At 42.4% G+C, this 21,023-nt stretch overlaps 1 long non-coding RNA gene across 5 annotated transcripts in view; it reads left to right on the top strand.

Annotated features, from left to right (window-relative positions):
- The window catches only part of LOC106837181 (uncharacterized), a 154,375-nt gene that overhangs the window by 52,752 nt on the left and 80,600 nt on the right, over nucleotides 1-21,023 (top strand). For 3 of the 5 annotated variants that reach the window (XR_011497731.1, XR_011497730.1, XR_011497727.1), the window contains exons 3-5: nucleotides 7,190-7,325; nucleotides 8,564-8,719; nucleotides 10,227-10,349. This is a non-coding gene — a long non-coding RNA (uncharacterized lncRNA). Of the gene's footprint in view, nucleotides 1-2,716; nucleotides 2,838-7,189; nucleotides 7,326-8,563; nucleotides 8,720-10,226; nucleotides 10,350-16,621; nucleotides 16,766-17,266; nucleotides 17,485-21,023 lie in introns of all 5 variants that reach the window. The other 2 variants (XR_011497728.1, XR_011497729.1) reach the window with 2 other exon arrangements.

Below are 21,023 nucleotides of genomic sequence, written 5' to 3'. Positions count from 1 at the left end.
ATTCATTGTAGAAACACTTGTTATTACAATTGCCTTTCAGAAACCTATTGATAAGTAAACTTACTTATTGATGTTTTCCCTTCTAATGGAAATGCTGACTAGTAACCGGGTCATCCAGCTGGGAGGTGTTTCCTAGCTGTTAGGCTGCTGGGGCTGCCATGACAAAATACCACAGACTGGGTGGTTTAAACAGCAGAAATTTATTGTCTGGCAGTTCTGGAGCCCAGAAGTCTGCGATCAAGGTGTTGGCAGGGTTGGTTCCTTCTGAGGGCAGCGAGGGAGAATCTATTCCATGACTCTCCCCTCATTTCTGGTGGTTTGCTGGCAATCTTTGGCATTTCCTTGGCTTATAGGATCATCTCATCTCTGCCTTCATCTTCTTATGGTGTTCTCTGTATGTGCATGTGTGTCCCAATTTCCCCTTCTTTTAAGAACACTAGTCATATTCAGTTAGGGGCCCACCCTACTCCAGTGTGACTTCATCTTAGTGAATTACATCTGTAACAACCCTTCTTTTAAGTGAGGTCACGTTCTGAAGTACTGGGGTTAGGACATCAACATCTGAGTTTTGTGAGGAAACAATTAGCCCCCTAACACTATCCAACCAATGATCCCAGAGAAAGGGGAGGAGGGGGGGAAATCTAGTAAGTGACATTTACATTCTTAATGCTGTATATCCAAACCCTGTTTGGTCTTCCCAGATGGACTATTTTTACCTTAGAAGGTGGAAGAAGACCCTTCAAGTTTCTCTCCCTCATTGGACTTGGTTTCTGCTTGCATCTAAGGAGGCTGAAAATATTTACCCCACATCCTGCCCAGCAGGTGTACATGGGGTGAGGTGTAATAAAGAACATCACAGTACTTTGAAAAAATATAATGCATTGTGTCTCCAAGTGGTAGTGTCTTCTTGTTGTTGTTATCGTTACTGTCATAAGAGTCAAAGTTTGCCTAATTGGCTAATTATGAAAATTGCCTTGAGAGCTTGGTATTTATGGAGATTCCTGGGCCCATTCTCAGACCCTCTGACTCAGTAGTTCTGCAGTCGGGTCTAGGAAATATATTTTTTAAGGGCTTTCCAGGTAATTCTGGTGATTAACCAGGGTTGGAACTACTGGTCTTGGGAAATGCCTTCTTTCAGAATGAGCACTGTCAATAATGTATATTCAACTTTATTATTCACATGTAAGGGAAAATACCACTCCATGGTTCCAATCATGGTGCTATCAGCTGACTTTAGGAAGGCAGTATGTGTTTAGTGGAGAAGTGCTGGGTTTGGTGCTCCTGGATTTGAATCCTGATTCTTTGTATAGCTTATTATGCTTGTACATCCATTTAGCAGATGTAAATTGGGGCAAGTAACTTCTCTGAGCTTCAATTTCATTGTCTGTAAGATGAGGATAATCATGTCTATCTCGCAGGGTTGTTGGAAGAATTACATTGCATTAATTACGAAAAGCACTAGGATTAAACAAGTGTTCATTAAAAGATCACTTTTTTGCCTACTCTAATAATATTTTGATTTATTTTGAGTCACTGTCTCTGAATTTTTGGAAATAGGAGACAGTTAAAATAGATTGACTAGCACTGTATACCTTGCTTCCCCTGGCTCCGCCTTTTATGCTTTATGATTAGTATTTCTTAGGTTCAAAGGTTGAATGTGAAACTGTGAGTGCTGGATGTTTTCAGAGTGCCCCAGGTCCTAATGGAGCTACATTAATTTTGTGGAAGAGTGATAATGTTGGCAGGAAACCTGAATTCTTGGGACATGGCGAGCTAAGGAAAATGACCCATTAACTTATGAGACGTTTGGGTACAGGCTGCAGGGCAGGACAGAGCCGCAGGCACTGGACCATAGTGTGGTTAAGTATTAACCTTTGAGGAGCGTGTGGAAGAGGGCTCCATGGCATTCCGTGGAATGTTTAAAGTAAGCATCTGATTTTTAACCACTCACCATCATTAATGAATGGCTGGTCATTCCTCCTTAGAATCTTCACGGTATTGGTTTTTGAACAATGCCCCTGGTGTACTAAGAATTCTCGGATTCGGAGAGAAAATAATGGAAAACTGAGGGGAAGTGCAAAGTTAATTTGCAATTGGTTGGGTCTTAGAGACAGAGCATCAACCTTTTAATGGCTGAATCTAGTCTCTTTTCAGATTAGTTCAGGTGCACTCTGAGGTACCCAACCTGAAATTCTAAGAAAATCGACTTGATTTCAGTTTTATTCTATGTTAGTGCCTGTTTCTGTTCCAAAGCCTCTTTTAGAAGAGTTTTCTGCCTTTTGAGGTATTTTACATTCTTGCCTAAGACCACCCAGAACAAGCAGGAAGCCTACCCAGAACATGGACTAGCAACCGTTTTATTGTTGATGATGAATTACTCATAATTGGCTGGAAAACTTCAGAGATTGTAGACCCTTCCATTTTTGTGGGGTGGTTCTAGTGTGCATTTCAGAAGTTGCTGCTCTATATTCTTATGTGTGATCCATAGTCATGGATGTGGCAACACTCTGTTGCTGGGTATTAAAAGTGTCGTCAGGTTTTTCTCCAGCTGTAGACAGCCTGTGATGGCCTTTCATTTCCACTAGCAGATTAGAATAAAGCGAGAAGTTTTATAAAAGAAATGGAAAAAACCAAAAAGCGAAAAAACAGAGACAGGAGCAGAGACTTTGTAAGATGACTCTGAGCTGAAGCCATATTTTCCTCTCTAAATCCACAGGGCAAGAGAAATAGCACCTCTAGATGTACTGAGAAGAGTCAGGCAGGTCATGGGGACCCAGAATCTTGAGAAGGATCCTACCAGTTACTGACAATGCTGAAGATGGAAATTGTCAGAGAAGGTAACTGTCAATGTGAGGCGGGTCCTGAGATGAACCTGATCAATGAATGGTATCAATGCATTTCAGCCAGAATATCTGGGGAGTCACCAACAGGAGAAAGAAGGTTGATCATTGAAGATTCTGACCCCGTGGAGTCAAAACAGGGGCTCTTCGGTTGACTAGGTAGCCTGACATCTGTCTTAAGGTGGGAAGGGGTCAAAGTCAATGCTTTTCAGAGAGGCTGCAAAGAAGAGAGCCTGAGGGAGCCTGGGCCCATCCTAGGTTAATAAGATAAATATTTGCCGAGCTGAACTGTTGACCTGGCCAGTTGCCAGAATAACAGTAGCAGAGGGCTTTTCAAGGTCAGGCTCAGACATAAAAAAATGGGGAAGCTGGGACCCTTGCAGCTTATCCACATCCTAAAGGTCAACAGCATAGGTTGGAAGCAGAAGCAGATTACCTCCAAGAGCTAGCCCTGGAGTTCTGCTGTTAGATTCTCGCTGGCTCAGAAAAGTCAGGGCTTAATTTTCTTGGTTTCAGAAGAACAGAATTACTGATTAAACAAGACCATGGTTTTCCTTCCACTTGAAGTGAGCAAATTCTGGAAACGCTGCAAATGCAGCTCTTTGCAATGCAAATTGGTGTCACGGGCGCCTTTTGCTCAGATGTCTGCTGTAAAAGGCCCGTGAATGTCTGTGAAATTGTGCCATGGCCGTGGGGGGCAGAGATCTGCCATATCTTCCTGGCTTTATGTGTGGAAAGAATAACTCTTAGGTTAAGCGTTGTTTGGAAAATCATCTCTCGTTATTCCCAATTGAAATATGTTTTCTGCTAAACAGCCCATTGCTTCACTGTGTAACTGTTGCATTCATTCATTAAAAAATTCCTTCCTTCATTCAATCATTCATCCAACCTTGAATCTGTCAAGGGATCTCGTTGTGAGTGTGTTGGGGGCTAGAGAGGGGGAGAGGGCGGAGGCAGAAGACAGGATGCTCTTGAGGCCGATGCCAGCTCCAGAGGTGATGATGTAGAGGTGAGCCCTCCACATGTGGCAAATAACAGCCTGGCTCTCAGCTCATCCTTATCTCTAGCATACCTCAGTTTACCCCCCTGGTGGTGGTGGAGGAAAGATGAGATGAGAGAGAGAGAGAAAAAAAGAGAGAGAGAACTGATATCCAGATGACTTCAGATCAGATACTTCAAGAACAGAGAGAGATGGGAAATCTAGGTGGACTGGCAGAACTAAAGGATGTCTTTTTTAAGACTTAGTGGAGTTTGGACTCATCATTGGTGAGGCTTTAGCTGATCCTCGTTTCTGCAGGAATAGCAACGTGTGTGCGGAGCGTGAGGTCAGGGTGATGTCTCTGATGTTGGGAAGGGGAGACAGCAGGCAATTGGGGTTTGTCTGGAGCCAGGCTCACATCAGCAACCCGCTAGTGGCCAAAAGGACCACAGCCAGCAATGATCCCCCCATAGAGGGCTTTTTGAACTTTGCTGTGCAAAGAAAGGGAGAGAGCTGAGAAAGAAAAGTGCGTCACCAAAATGGGGCTTCCTTGTGGCTTCTGGAGATATCCATGCCAGTCAGCAGGTCTGTGAGCCTTGTACACCTTACATTAATCCCCTTGAAAGCACAGCCAGTGCCTTCTGAAGATGTCATTGTCCTGCCTGGTGAGCAGAGCTGTAAGTTTCCATTCTGGGCTCTGAGTGGAAAGTAAAGCTTTAGATGTGTTACTTTGCGTTAGCTGCACAGCAGACAGACTTCCAATAGAGAGGACTCTGTCCATCCACGCCTCTTGGACATGCTCTCTGCATCTCACTTTTATTCATGGAAAGAGGAAATTCTCCTGGCCTGGAAAGGCTTTCATGTGACCTGCAAGAAGTTGGCCTCAAGTCTGGCAAGCAGATTTCCAAGCAAGCTTAATATCATTGAGTACAAAAAAAAAGTCAAATGTTTGTTTTATTTCTTCATTAATTTCTACGATGTTTGCCTCTTGCCGTTCAGGTTTAAATAAATATACTCAGTGATGGACATCGACGTCAGTCCCTTTTCTCCCTGGAGTATTTTGAGCCTATGAAAGGGGCTGGAATGGATGCCAACTGTCTTATCAAGGTCTTTTTTCTCTGACGACAGTCTCTGATCTCCTGAGATATGCTGTGACCGGAAAAGCTGATTCCCAGCAATCCAGGTGCGCCTCGTTTTAAGACAAAGGCGATCCCTGAGCATTTACATGAGGCTTCGCTTTAAGGGTGCTCATGACAGGTCTGCTCCACAGAAAGCTTCTGTTTGGCTTTTGGAAATCATTTGCATGACTTTTTCAGGAACAAGAGTACTTACTGAGTGTTGCTTGGACACAGACTTGTCCTGAGGATGTCCGGGCACTCTGGGGTGGTTTGAAGGGCCTTGCCACTTAGCGGTAAAATCCTAACGAGGCAGCATTGTCCCGCCATCCTTTCTGGCTGGACATTGTCCTGCCGTCCTTTCTAGCCAGACATTTCCATCCTCACAGGTGCTCCTCTGAGGGCTAGACCAGGTAGAAGTGAGGGACAGCCAGAGGCCGGGTGCAGCACCAGGAACCAGCCCAGTGTGGGCTGCGACATCCTGAGGACCAAGCCCACATCCACCACTGACTGGATTTGGGAGCTCAAGTAACTTTTTTAGCTCCTCTGAGGTTCGATTACCTTCCTGGGAAAGTAGAACCAGGCACACACACCTTGCAAGGTCCTGGCCAGGATTAAACTCTCCCCTGTCTCTCCAATCCTCAGTTTTGTTTGGACAACTCCTGCCCAGCCTTCAGTCCCCAGCTGAGATGTCACCTCCTCCAGAAGGCTTCCTGACCTTGTCTGGGGAGGAATTCTCCTAGGGCCACAACTTAACTCTTTTCTTCTCTCAGAGTACTTTTCACGTGTCATTACGTTGTCTCTCGCCTGTAAACTGCAGACTCTGTGAGGACGGGAAATAGACGCACCTTGGTTAGCTGGCACACATCATGGCGCCTGGCACATGGTCAGCTCTCAGCCTCTGTGGGCTGGAGTTGGATTGACGAGTAGAAAATCCTATTTCATGTGAGGCCCGTGGGGGGTCCCTTTCCCATCCTTGCCCTTCCTAGAACACAGTGCCACTGTAGGAGGACTATTAACACTCTCATAGCCATTTGCTCACACAGCTGGATTTCGCGTTCACCCAAATTGATGCCTAAAGCTAGAACTTCTTGATTTCTGTCTTTATAAGCACATTTCTGTATAAAATTGCTTGCTGTTTGCATTAAACAGCCTTGTTTTGGAGATTTCCTAAAACTTTATTAAAAATTGACTATTTGATGTGATCCTCTGAGAGTGATCCTCTTAGGAACCAAGGAGGAACTGGTGGTTAGGTGATAAGACCCTGGATCCGCAAGTCTCAGTGGTAGGGAGGAGGGAAGACAGGGAGCGTGGGAGTGAAAGAGGCTGGGTTAGCTTTGAGGGGAAGGCCAAACTGGGAGAGGGGAAGAGATTCAACTGAGGGACGCTGACCTGGCACTTAGCAGGCATGTTTAGCAAACTGAAATATTGGAAATAAGCTGGTATGGAATGGTTCATCACGGATGGTTTCTTCCGAATAAAAAGGAGGAAGAGGACAAGGTAAGACGGAGGAGTTGTGGCAAAGAGGAAGAAAAAGCTACTGCTCCACCACCATGTGGGCCTCACGTCTTGGAACAATGGTGGTGCTGATTTTTCCCACATGGCTTGGCCCATAATTAGCTCAGTGTGCCCTCACCTGGCCCTGCCCCGTCCTGTGCCTGCCTCCCGCTGCTGACTGAGGAAAGGTTTTTTGGTTGCTGCAAAACTTGGCTGGTTTGGAGGGGTTAGCTTCTTGCCAGTTCGGGTCTCTTGTCAGTGCTAAGTTATACTGACCTTTAATAGAACCGTAGTGATTAACTTCATGGCTACATGGCTGAGAGATGAAAATTCAAGTAAATCTCAGGCTATTTATAGTAAGCCCTTCCTCCCCCATGGATTCTTAGGAAATTCACTGAGAAAAGGTAGTGGGAACAGAAGAGAAGTCTACATGCCCCAGAGGATGGAAAGTTAAGGAGTTTCTCTGTAGCTTAAGTTAATAACCATAATTCAAACCACCTACACTTAGAGCGAGGTCTTAAGAAAGGGCCTGAGTTGACGAGGAATGTCAGGTTTCAGGGACCTGGATTTAAGGGAGCAGTGGTTGAGGGCTGAGCGGCAAGTACTCAGCTACTGGACAAAGTGTATCTTTCGGTGACTGTCCTCTTTCCCTCCCAGACCTGAAGCATAGGGAATGCCCCCAGCCCAACAGCTCTCCCTCACTCGATTGTATCATGGTTCTCAAATGCTTGTTTCTGTTTATTTTTTTGTCTCCCCAGTTCGATGTGTCCTGCCGAGTAAACTGACCTTACGTGCATTTCTGTCTTCCAAGGGCTGTGGCCCCCAACCTGGTAGTCACCCTCGTTAGACCCCTCATATCTCCACCTTCACTGACTCAGTGCACCTTGCTACCAGGTACGCCCAGAAATGTCACCTTTAGAGTGTTGCTTTTCCGTGCTTGACGCGTGATACCTGGTTTCCAATACAAATACTTGCAGTGACCAACTCCTTTAGGTCTTATCAGCTTGTCACCACTGTACATTAGCTCGATGGATGTCCCAGTTCTGGGGACAGGGAAAATAGGTGGGGGCAAATGGGAAGGAAAAGATTATGTGAGGCCCTGGAATTCTTCACAGGAAAATGTGCAGAGCAAAGCAGGCAGAATGTGCTGTGATCAGGATAAGAACTGGGTGCCAGATGCACCCTGGAGCTTGGCCAAAGGGCGATGAGAGGGCAAACACAGCTAGCCAGAAAGGAGCGTGTCCCTCACCCTTCCCCTGCGGGGAGTGAGAAAGATGCTCTAATGCCCTTCACAACCTGATCATTTAAAAAAATACGTTCCTTAAAAGATTGAAGATTGAGGGGGATTCTCTTTTATCTATCCTGGAAAAAGAATCCAAAGGGGGAAATTGTCAAGGTTCCCCGTCTAGAAATTAAGGCAAGAAACAGGAAAATCTGAGCACTTTGTCCCAATGGGAATCCCTTAGCTGTTCGGTTTTGGGTGTAAGGAGGGGGATTATGAGCAACAAGAATTAGGAGATGAGAGAAAAAGATCAGAGAGTCTACGTCTGTGTCTGTGGCATTCTCCAGGGTGGGCACAGCCCCGGAGCGAACATGTGATTCTCCCAATATTGGATGTAATTTGGTCGTGAGGCCTGTTGTCCTGTCAAGTCCCTTAGCGCTTCCAGGTCTCTGTGTCCTAACAAGGTCCTTGTCATTCCTCAGCATGAGGCAGGGGCTTGTTCATATTCCCAAATAGTGGTAAACAGACTAATTGCTGACTAGATCAAAGCATATTCTTGTAAGTAGAATATTATATAAGATATAACTTAAAAAACTTAAAGTATAAATGAGAATTAGGACCAAATCTCTCTTAGTTTCTGCCATTTGGATTAAGGGTGAGGCAGACATAATGAAGCTTGCTATTCTGTTCACAGCTTAAATTTTCATTTATCCATCAACAGATATCCATCGTGTGCTTGGTAGGTGCCTGGCACAACGGTGTGCAAACTAAACACCATGCTCACCATTTTGGCACCAGTGTTGGGTTGGAAGAAACAGGCATGAATTAGACAATCACATGGCTCTATGATGACAAACTGTGGCATGCGCTATGAAGGGAAAGTGTTGTACGCTCCTGTATTTCCCTGCAGGATACAGAAACCGGCTGCTGATTGCACAGCACTTCCAGGCCCCGATGGAGCAGCCTGGGCTCCGTGGGCACCTGCACCTGCAGGTTATTCCTTCTGCTGGGAAGCTGGACAGAGGAGAGTGAGGATGCAGTCAACTACTGAAGACTTGACTGGACAGTAAGAATTTTTTTTTCCTTTGCTCAATAAAGCTGCTAGTAATCCTCTTCTTGGGTCACTGAGTGTGCAAGTTAAACTGACATGGCTTTGGCTCCAAAACTATGAGTTGAGGCATTTTTAAGACCCATCCTTGGAGAAAAATGAACTTTACAAAGGTGCCACCCAATTGCAGATAATATTAAACAGCTTTCCTTTCATTAGGAATAACATTTACTGCACTAAAATGAGCACTAGTAGTAAAAAAAAAAAAATTAAAATATTATCTAGTATAATGGCCAAAATAAAAAATCTAATTAAAATAAGAGTGGCTATAAACACATATTTTAACCCGTTAGTGGGATTTAAAAAATGTCTTCAATAAATTCTCAGGAAATTAGAGTTCCAGTTTTATGGCAAAATGATGAATTCTCACTTCGTATAAGTGATGATATTTTCTTTAAATTCCAGAGTTTATACAATACCTTTACTATAAATTGAAGTGGTCATCCAGAATTTTTCGTACCTAACGCAGATATGAGAAAGATTTGAAGACAATAATTTATTGCTTCCTTTATGAAGCATATTCCCATAGGAGTTTAGAACTTTAAATTAACATGTTTACATTTATAAGTAATTGTTTCCCACGTCGATTTTTCTCTTTGGGCTGAAAACTTCCCTTTTGCTTTCTCTTGGTCTCAGACCCCCATGCCCCCTACCCCTTTACTGCTTACCTGTCCCATTGTTATTTCACACACTCACCTGTATGACTGGATTTCAAAGGGCTGCAAACTTTTAACACAGTAAAGGAATTTGTAATTTATTCTAGTGATGTTTCCCTCTTGTTCTTCGTGACACTGCATCCATGAGAGGCATTAATTTAGTGCTCGAATGAGGGCTTAAGCCGTAGGTGCACGTATTAAAGTGAGCGCATTGGTCATGTCTCGTGGTTCTATTTAATAACTTCTTCAGCATTAGTAGCTTCATGCTGGCCAGGCTGACACTTTACTCATGGGCTGAATCATTTACACTAATCCAGGAGCTCTGAACATTCTCAGGAGGCCACCAGTCACTGTTGTCTGGTGCAGATTTGGCAGTGCCCGCCATCTTTTGCATTATCCAACCTCCACTCTGTGTCTAGAGAAAGACATGATTTGCTGTCCATAGGGTGCAAGTCCCAGGTGGTTTCCAACCATATGAGTAGTGACCGGTTCTAAGGACTTGGTCTTCATATGGAATCCTATCTCTTTAATCACAGACCATGTCTATGAATTCCATTTCCGTGGCACCTTGACAAAGTGTGAGATAACCCATCAACAGTAGAGTTCGTCTCCTCCAAGAGGTCGTGCGATGCTTCTCAGGGAGTCTTGCGTCTTAAACTTCTGTGTCCACCACCCTCTACCCCTCCAGTCATTAAGCCCAGCTGTGGGAACACACGTACGTGGACTAATCCCCAAATATGGAACTGAAGCAGAGAAGTGAACCGACAGGGAATGGAGGTGTAATTATTATCTCTATTTTATATTTTCAGCTGTACTTTTTGACTTTTACTGAAAGAAGCCATAAGAAACAGCCAAGGAAGACTATCTGGCATCTTCCCCCACCCCTGTCTAAAATTATCGAGGACACTGTCATCATATTTCTCAGCATCCAGGTAGGTAATTTCTTTTAGACTTAAGTACTGGAAATGTTTTGTTCTCTCTGGGAAATAGATGTTTTTCTTCTGATGGACAATGTGTGAAAACAATGTAACTGACAGTGTTTCCATTTCTACTTTGGGTGGCAAGAAACGCAGAAACAATTTGTGAACCAACCATTGTTACTCTCTTGGACCTTTTGGCCTAGAAATTGAGTCCTATTGTTTCCTCTGATTCTAACAATAGAATCAGATTTGTATCTTTCTTGGTGTTTATTTTAATTTTACTCTTTTATGGTACATATTCCTTTTAAGTCACCTTAGAACCTTTGCGATTTAAGGAAGATTATCAATCACTCAATAAGAAGGCTAGGATAGGAGGTTCCAATCATTCTCTCTTTTTTTTAACAACAGAAATGTATTTTCTTGTACTTCTGGAGGCTAAAAGTCCAATATTAAGGTGTTGTCACGTTTGGGTTTCCTAAGGCCCTTCTCCTGGGCTTGCCGGTGGCCGCCTCTGTGCACATGCATTCCTGGGGTCTCTCTCTCTTTTTTTTTAATTGTGGTAACATCGGTTTATAACATTATGTAAATTTCAAGTGTACATCATTATGTTTTGATTTCTGTGTAGATTACATCACGTTCACCACCCAAAGACTGATTACAGTCCATCCCCACACTCACCTGCCCGTCACCCCTTTCACCCTCCCTCCTCCCTCCCCTGTCTCTCCCTCTGGTAACCACCAATCTAATCTCTGTCTCTATGTGATTCTTTGTTGTTGTTTTTGTCTTCTATTTATGAGTGAAATCATACAGTTTTTGTCTTTCTCCCTCTGACTTATTTCGCTTAGCATAATACCCTTGAGGTCCATCCATGTTGTCACAAATGCCGGATTTCATCATTTCTTGTGGCTGAGTAGTATTCCATTATGTATAAATACCACATCTTCTTTATCCATTCATCCCTTGATGGGCACCTAGGTTGCTTCCAAGTCTTGGCTATTGTGAATAATGCTGTGATGAACACAGCGGTGCATGTTATCTTTACGCATTAGTGTTTTTGTGTTCTTTGGATAAATACCCAGCAGTGAAATAGCTGGATCGTATGGTAGTTCTATTCTTAATTTTTTGAGGCATCTCCATACTGTTTTCCGTAGTAGCTGCACCAGTTTGCATTCCCACCAGCAGTGTATGAGAGTTCCCCTCTCTCCACATCCTCTCCAACATTTGTTCTTTCCTGTCTTGTTAATTAAAGCCATTCTGATGGGAGTGAGGCGATATCTCCGTGTAGTTTCGATTGGCATTTCCCTGATAGTTAATGATGTTGACCATCCTTTCATGTGCCTGTTGGCCATCTATATATCTTCTTTGGAGAAATGTCCGTTCAGATCTTTTGCCCATTTTTTAATTGGGTTGTTAGATTTTTGTTGAGATGTATGAGTTCTTCATATATTTTGGATATTAACCCCTTATTAGATATAGGGTTTGCAAATATCTTCTCCCAATTGTTAGGTTGTCTTTTCATTTTGTTGATGGTTTCCTTTGCTGTGTGGAAGCTTTTTAGCTTGATCTATCCCCATTTGTTTATTTTTTCTATTGTTTCCCTTGCCCAGTCAGACATGGTACTTGAAAATATGCTGCTAAGACCTATGTCGATGATCGTACTGCCTATGTTTTCTTCTAGAAGTTTCATGGTTTCAGGTCTTACGTTCAGGTCTTTAATCCACTTTGAGTTGATTTTTGTGTATGGTGAAAGATAATGGTCTACTTTCATTCTTTTGCATGTGGCTGTCCAGTTTTCCCAATACCATTTATTGAAGGGAGCTTCCTTTCTCCACTGTGTGTTCTTGGCTCCTTTGTCAAATATTAGCTGTCCATAGATGTGTGGGTTTATTTCTGGGCTCTCGATTCTGTTCTGTTTATCTGTGTGTCTGTTTTTGTGCCAGTATCATGCTGTTTGGGTTACTATGGCTTTGTGATATATTTTGAAATCAGGGCGTGTGATACCTCCAAGTTTTTTCTTTTTTCTCAGGAATCCTCTGGCTATTCAGGGTCTTTTGTTGTTCCATATAAATTTTAGGATTCTTTGTACTATTTCTATGAAAAATGTTGTAACCTTGGTAGGGATTGCATTGAATCTGTAGATTCCTTTTGGAAGTATAGACATTTTATATTTGTTAATTCTTCCAATGCAGGAACATGAAATATCATTCTATTTCTTTGTGTCTTCTTCAGTTTCTTTCAACAATGTTTTATAGTTCTCAGTGTGCAGCTCTTTCACCTCTTTAGTTATGTTTATTCCTAGGTATTTTATTCTTTTTGCTTCAATTGTAAATGGGATTGTATTTGGAATTTCTCTTTCTGCTACTTCATTGTTAGTGTATAAAAATGCAACTGACTTTTGCATGTTAATTTTGTATCCTGCAACTTGACGGCATCTAGAAGTTTTTTGATGGATTCTTTAGGGTTTTCTATATATAAAATCATGTCATCTGCAAATAGTGACAGTTTCACTTCTTCCTTTCCAATTTGGATCCCTTTTATTTTTTTTCTTTCCTGATTGCTTGGGCTAGGACTTCCAATACTATGTTAAATAAGAGTGGTGAAAATGGGCATCCTTGTCTCATTCCTGTTCCTAGAGGGATAGCTTTCAGTTTTTCTCCATTGAGTAAGATATTAGCTGTGGTTTGTTATATATGACCTTTATTGTGTTGAGGTACTTTCCTTCTATACCCATTTTGTTCAGAGTTTTTAATCATAAATGGATGCTTTGTCTTGTCAAATGCTTTCTCTTCATGATCATGTGATTTTTATTCTCCATTTTATTTTTTATTCTCCATTTTGGTAATGTGGTGTATCTCGTTGGTTGATTTGCAGATGTTGAACCATCCCCGGATCCCTGAAATAAATCCCACTTGATCATGGTGTATGATCTTTTTAATGTATTCGATTTGGTAGTATGTTGCTAAGGACTTTTGCATCCATGTTCATCAGTGATATTCACCTGTAATTTTCTTTTTTGTGTGTCGTCCTTGTCTGGTTTTGGTATTAGGGTAGTTTTGGCTTTGAAGAATGAGTTAGGAAGCTTCCATCCTCTTTAATTTTTTGGAAGAGTTTGAGAAGGATTGGTTTTAAGTCTTCTTTGAATGTTTGGTAGAATTCACCAGGAAAGCCTGGGCTTTTATTTTTTGGGAGGTTTTTGATTACTGTTTCAATCTCCTTACTGGTGATTGGTCTATTCAAATGCTCTGTTTCTTCTTGATTTGGTTCTGGAAAGTTGTATGATTCTAAGAATTTATCCATTTCTTCTAGATTATCCACTGTGTTGGCGTATAGCTTTTCATAGTATTCTCTTATAATCTTTTGTATTTCTGAGGTGTCTGCTGTAATTTCTCCTCTTTCATTTCTGATTTTATTTATCTGAGCCTCTCCTTTTCTTGGTGAGTCTAGCTAACGGTTTGTCAGTTTTGTTTATGTTTTCAAAAACTCAGCTCTTGGTTTCATTGATTTTTTTCTGTTGCTTTTTTAGTCTCTGTTTCATTCATTTCTGCCCTACCCAATCATTCTCTTATGTCCAGTTTTCCTGCACCATTTCTGACAGACGATCAGGTCCTGTGTGTTTATGAATCAGCATGTAGAGAGGGGGAGACGGGACGGGGGGCAGCCACATTTGTTTGCTATTGGCTTCTCTTGACACCTCCCACTGCTTAAAAGGGCAGCTCATGTGTCTCTGAGCCAAATGGCCAGGATTCGCAGTCATGCCTCAAGTGAGGGGGCTCAGGTTTGAAAGAGGTAGTTTATTTTTTATAGGAAGCAAAAAGACCTCCTTTTGTGGTATAAAATCTTGGAAGTTTTAGGATTATTTTATTTTCCTATTTCTACAGGCAGCCTAATCCAAAAAGTATATTTTGTCTGAAGGGAAGGTCAGAGTTATTTTCGTAGTTTCATACCTTCTGTGTGGAAGGTTCTAGGTTTTACAACAAAAAGAACAATGATGACAAATATACTGGATGAAGCTGCACGTTTGCACATGAGAAATTCCAGGCCAGCCCCGCTCTTCGCCTGTGGAGGCCTACCCTCAACCCTTGAGTGTCTCTCCCCGCCCCCCATCCCATCCATGCCCCAGGGAGTGCGCCTTAAAGCACAAAAGAAAACACTAGGACAGGTTCAAGAGGGACCAGAGAAGAAAAGAGAAAGTTCTATACTTTATTATCTTGGAAGATCTTTTTGTCCTGCTTTTTGAACAAAGGGCCCTGCATTTTTATTTTGCATTTGACCCCACAAATTATGTAGCTGGCGAGGCCCAGGAACTTTTAAGAAAAGAGAATCTCCAGCTGCGTCCCAGATCTGCTAAATCAGGATGTGTATTTCCAAGATTTCTAGGTACTTCACATGCACATTCAAGTTTGAGAAGCACTGATTTAGATGAGCGCTAGCTAACATGGCAGCCACTGGCCACATGTGGCTATTGAGCTCTTAAAATATGGCTGGTCCAAATTGAGATACACTGTAAGTGTAAAAGACACACCCAGTTTTGTTTTGTTTTTTGAGGAAGATTAGCCCTGAGCTAACTCCTGCCAGCCAGTCCTCCTCTTTTTGCTGAGGAAGCCTGGCCCTGAGCTAACATCCGTGCCCATCTTCCTCTACTTTATACGTGGGATGCCTACCACAGCATGGCGTGCCAAGTGGTGCCATGTCTGTACCCAGGATCCAAACCGGCGAACCCCGGGCTGCCGGGAAGCGGAACGTGCGAACTTAACAGCTGTGCCACCCGGCTGGCCCCAACACACCGGGTTTTAAAGACTTGGTATGAAAACAGAATGTAAAATAGCTCACCAATAACTTTCGTGTTGATTATTGTTGAAATGATAACACTTTGGATATATTAGGTTAAATAAATATATTATTAAATATAATTTTATGTGTCTTTTTGTTTCTTTTAATGTGGAAGCTAGAGAAATTTACATTACATAGTGGCTTGGCGTTTGTGGCTCATGTTTGTGCCTCACACTATATTTGTGTTGGACAGCAGTGGTTAAATCCCTTTTTCTGCTTTTTTTTTCCCCAGCTAAGCTTACCCATCCTCTGTCCCATTCTTTCAGGAGCAGGTTAGATGATTAACACAGTCATGCATTGCCTAAGGTTGGGGACACGTTCTGAGAAATGCGTCAGAGTGTCCTTACACAAGCCTAGATGGTACAGCCTACCACACACCCAGGCTCTCTGGTACTAATCTTACAGGACCACCATCATGGATGCTGTTGGTGGTTGACTGAAGGTCGTTATGTGGCACATGGCTGTGGGTTAAAATGGTAAACTAACTCTGTCTAAAGTGCTGGTGTCAGTCTAGTGATTAAACATAGTACCATTCCTAGATAACACTGAGTTTTAACTGGGATCTTTTATACCTTATTCCATTGCAATGTTGTTTAAGTTCAGCTTACGTCAGCATCCCCTGAAGGGCTTGTTAAAATGAGGATCAGATTGCTGAATCCTGCCCCCAGAGTGTCTGACTCAGTGTGTCTGAGGTGGGGCCCAAGAATTTCGTTTCTTACAGGTTCCCAGGTGATGTGTATGCTGCTGGTGTGGAACCTGCACCATGAGAACAACTGTTCTCGTGGCTCTCCACTCTGGCTACACATCAGAACTGCCTGGGCAACTTACAAAAAATTACCGGTGAGTGCCTCAGTGCCCCCTCCAGAGACTGTAATTGAGTAGGTTTGGGAGGGGGCTTGGGGAATGAGAGTTTAAAAGCTCCTGGGTGACCCATGGTATCCCGCAGTGGGGTGGAGAATGAATGCCTTAATTCAAAATCGGTAATAAGTGGGAATTCCAGGCGTTGGGACAGCCTTCCTTTTCCTTTTCCCTTTGAGGGTGCACGGAGCAAACCCCGCGTTCAGACTTCACCCTAACCTGACGGGACGTGTAGGCTGATTTGCATCATTCTAATTTGACCAGCGATGAAGCTGGAGTTAGGGAGATCCGGTGATTCGCCCACATGACACAAGAAGATGGCAGGAGCTCAGTGCTCCCTCTTCCTCACCTCAAACATCCCGGTAGCCCCTGATGTGCTCGAAGGTCAAGACCTGGTTTCTCCCTTGTGTGGCCCAGTGTGGGGGGCACCTCTCAGTGGCTTTTGAGACACGAGGCTCCGTCTGTGCTGCGCAGACTTATGTGATTTATTTCGGGGAAGCCTGGCGTCAAAGGAAGTTACCATTGTCACTTACAAGGCTGTGTGTGTCAAGAAGATGCATTCAGAAAATAATTTAATCTCTGGTGTTTGCTTTCAGCTGATGGGAAAAACATGAATGTGAATTCAGTTTAATAATGAATCCGCAGCTTAGCCAAGCCCGGACTGTGTCACTCACTTGATGTGTGACTCACGTGCTGTTGGGTTTCTGTTCTGGGAGGATGGATGGCTGCAACTCCTGCAGGTGTTGTATTTTCATCTTAATTTTTGAATACCACTGTTTACAGTTTATAAAAAATGAAAAGAAAATATAAATGGTGAATAATGAAATATCACACACTTATACACACACATATATATCCCTCAAGACTTTGGCAGGGAGAAAGGCTGTAGTTTTTAAGGTTATAGCTGTAAGGTAGGTTATCTGTCTTGACTGGAATAATAATAAATATGTTTTGTTTCTTGAGAAATCTGATGGATGTCCCTGAGCCACCATCCCTAGGATGTGTATTTTGAGTTGCTTCTCAATAGTTTGAATGAGTTCAAATGATAGTCCATTTGTCCCTGATTTGTGGTCCCAGTGATCGGTTCCTGTGGTAAAAATTCACGAAGTGATTGGAACATTAGGAAAGTAAGCATTTTTTAGTTCAAATTCCTTAGGTTTATTTCCTGAGTTTTGGCTTAGATCACAGGGGTTAATTCTGAAAACTTAAGGATATTTTTACTCTTTTCTCTTCTCTATTAGATATACACAAATGAATTCCATGTTTCCTGGGCTCTAACTTAACCTCAGCCCTCGCTGTTGCCTCCTGTTCTTGTAGCAGAGGTCAGACAGACCCTCAGCCAGGCACACTGGGGGCTCACATGGAGCTGCCCGCGGCTCTGCTCTTTGCAGCAACTACCATCTTTTACCTCATGATCGCTCACAACACATCAGGAGGATGTCTCTTCACAGACCAAATGGTAGGTTATTGGGTGGCAGAAATCAATCTTTTAAATCAGAGCATTCAGAGTCATATGCTGATAATTTTAGTAAGATCCCTTAAAATGACTAGGCATAGGTAATCTTTTCTTGTGGTAACCCATGACACAGAAGGTGTTTTAAAATACCTGACTTTTCCAAACACTAGTGATGCAGAGGAAACCACATTGATTTGGGAATTTAAAATAAGTGTTCTAAATGAAGTTATGCAAAAAATTTACCATCTCTAATGTAATGAGTAAACAAAATCTCTAAATAATACATAAAATTCTTTTTAACTCATAATATCCTCTCGACACACTGTTTCACAAACTTAATAAAAATTCTGGAAGTTCTTTGAATTTTATCCCCTTTTCCTTCCCCAAACTTCTATTGATGAAGATACTATTGATCAATAAAACATTTAAAAGGTCTCTAGTACGTAGGCAAAGAGCCTGTGAATCTTTTTAAAAAATGAACAGTTTAGAGTTTATCTGAAAGAATTGAGTGTGAAATACTTGGCAGACATCATCAAATCAACTCAATGTAAATATTTTGTGAATAACAGTAAGTCTGCTAAAACAATCTGGAAAATCTTTAAAATCTGTCTGACCTATATAGCTGTATACACAGGCAGATATCTAATTCTCCCAGAATGTTTTTTGGTATATTTGTCTTCTGGTCTATAGCTGCAAATAACAGAAACCCAATATAAACTCTTTAAAGCAGAAGAAGAGATGTTACTAGTCCAGGGTCCTGAGTTTGTTTTCGGAGCTCTGTCTGTCTCCATCCTGCTCCTTTTGACTTCTCTTGACATGTCATGGCCTCATTTTTATCTATTGTCGAAAGCTTCTTTCTTATGGTTAGGAAAGACGACCGTAGGCAGCTCTAGATTTCATTTTTCTTACAACTTGCCACCCTAGAGGGAGGGAGACCTTTTTTGTCCCACTTCTACAGAGGAAATCTCAGCAAAGACCCCATCTGATCTTGCTTGGGTCGCAGGTCCGTTCCTAAAGGCGCACGCTGGCCTTCCCCACTGGAGACTGGGAGACAGTGGGGTTAGCCTCATGGAAGCCACAAACTGTACTCCTTTTAGGAAAGATGTGTACTGTTACCAGAAGAAAAGCAAAAGGTGGCTGGACAGACAAACTACAACAGATGTCCACTATTTGGCCATTTTATTATTGTTTTTCGTTTTTATAAGCTGTAAATTTAGTGGCAAATTGGTCTTGTCTATTTAATGATTTCTACATAGATTTTCAGGTGTATGAGCATGTCTGTGCACATTTTTGTTTTGTCTTGTAAATATATGGTTGTGTTCTTTAAAGGAAAGTTCAGTTTTTACTGGGAAATGCATTTCCCTGTGTCCTGAACTCAGAATGTCCCTGGAGTTTGTCTTCAGCACTGCTTTTGAAGCTCTGAACCAAAAACGATTTGGTTAATAACCACATGAAAATGGGAAAGAAGGCAATGGAGATATGGTGTGCAAAGGGAGAAATAAATCCATCATTGGTTCCACAACACTGCTTTTACAAAAGTCCATAATGTGGGCAAACTGTTCTTCCCCACGACTGCGAAAGATTGAGATACGGGACTATCAGAAACACGTAAGCAATCTTAATGAACTCTATGCACGTTTTTTATTTGACCTCAGGACATTCTGGGACTCTGGGATTCTGGGAAGGTACATTTCATAGGCAGAGCCTTAATGTGTTATGGGGGCTTCAGAAAAAGAACTATCCCAGCAATGGAGGTAGGAAAGCTCAGATGGGAGTCTGCAAGTGATTGTGGGAACTCCTGGAGAACAGCCTGTCCTCTGAGAAAGCTGGCTGCTTTGCCAGACTGGAAGTGGCAAATGTGAAATGAAATGTAGTAGAGACCAAGAAAACCCACGGCATTTGTCTTTAAATAAAATAATAATAATAGAAATATCTCTCCCTGAAAATTCAAGTTAAACTTCATTTAACTCACATAAGCAATTAGAAAACCAGGCTCAACTACATGTCCTGAATGTATTTTTTAACCTCAAAAAGAAATATATGTGGAATATAAAAAATGGCATATGTAGCGTGCCCATGTGGCAGTGATGGAGGAGCCGTAGGACAATGGGGACGTGTAGGAAGGCTGGAGAGGTCATGATGCTTGTTCATGACGGCGCCAAAGTGTGAACAAGAACTTATGCCAGGAACAAAACTTTAGGTTTTGTTATAAAACAATGAAAAACTTTTAAAGAAAGGCTGCAAGGGCAAGCCTAATAGTTTTTTTGATTTGTTTACATGTTACAGTTCCCAAACTTTATGGTAACCTCAGTAGATTAACAGAAACTCCTTTGAGAAACAATTCAGAGTACTGGTAGTAAATCCACATCAGCCATTTTCCATACAATAGAAGAAAATGTGGAAAATAGAGAAAAACAGACACGATATTGAACCAGTGAGATTGTTCAAAACTCAGTGACATAAGATGTCTGTTCATCAGGATTTACTTCTGTGCTCGAGGGAAGAAAAATTGTTCCTCTCCAATTTAATTCTGATGGCTCTGCTCTGGACCCCATCTCCACTGAACTTCTCTGGAACATGGCTCCAACAGCTACTCCATGACAGAGCCTGCTAGGTGCCAACTCAACATCCATTTTCCTTATCTTCCTAAGTAAAAGAGCCAATTTTATTCTGGGAGGCAAGGCGCTCTATTAGAAGACTACAGTTCCTGGTCTATCTTGAGGTTGGAGAGAGTCAATGAGAGTAAATGACAGTCATGGAGTAGGGTTTCTGGGAAGCATTTAAAGAGGCTAAAATACCTGGGAGATGCCTTCTTGCCCTTCTCCTCTTTGTCTTTTCTCTTGGCTGGAACCTAGATGTGATAGTGGGAACTCCTGCAGTCACTTCTGGTGATTAGGGAAACTTGAAGATGGAAGCTATGGTGGTGATGGAGAAGCAGAAAAATGGAAGGGACCTGGGTCTCTGATGACCGTGGAGCAGCTGCACTGGCCCTGTCTCTGTTGATCACTCTGCAGCCCCAGGATGTACAACCACATCAGTTACGTAACAGGTGCTGATTGACTTTTGCATGGATGAGTGCACAAATGAGGAGCGCTCCCTGGCTTCCTCCCATCGTCTGCAGCTGATTTAGCTCTATCCTGTGTATATGGTGAGGCTTTCCTCCCCAGTTCTACCAAACGCTCCTTCAGTTTCACTTTCGAGTCTTTTCTGTTCTGAGGCAGCCTTGACCTTCTCTACTTGACTGTCCTATGATCCCTGGAAAACTCTACATTCCTGGAGTTTTATTTTCACCTAGATGGTGTCTAGTTTTAGGAAGAACAAGACTTCTTAGGAAAGGCCACTATAATTTGATTTATTTCTACAGGGGAGAAAAAAGTTAGGTGCTCTGGTCTTTAAAGCAACTTTCAGTATACGGATAGATTTATTTTTCAGACAACAGTGTCTGATTAGTTTTCATTTTCTGCTAAAGTAAAAATAAGAGGAAGAAGGAGTTGAAAATGAACCCAGTTATTCCACTCCCTCCAGTGGTAGAAGCATTTCAT

The sequence above is a fragment of the Equus asinus genome, chromosome 24, assembly GCF_041296235.1.
Source record: "Equus asinus isolate D_3611 breed Donkey chromosome 24, EquAss-T2T_v2, whole genome shotgun sequence".
NCBI classification, from domain to species: Eukaryota; Metazoa; Chordata; class Mammalia; order Perissodactyla; family Equidae; genus Equus; species Equus asinus.
This window is presented reverse-complemented; position numbering and strand designations above follow the sequence as displayed.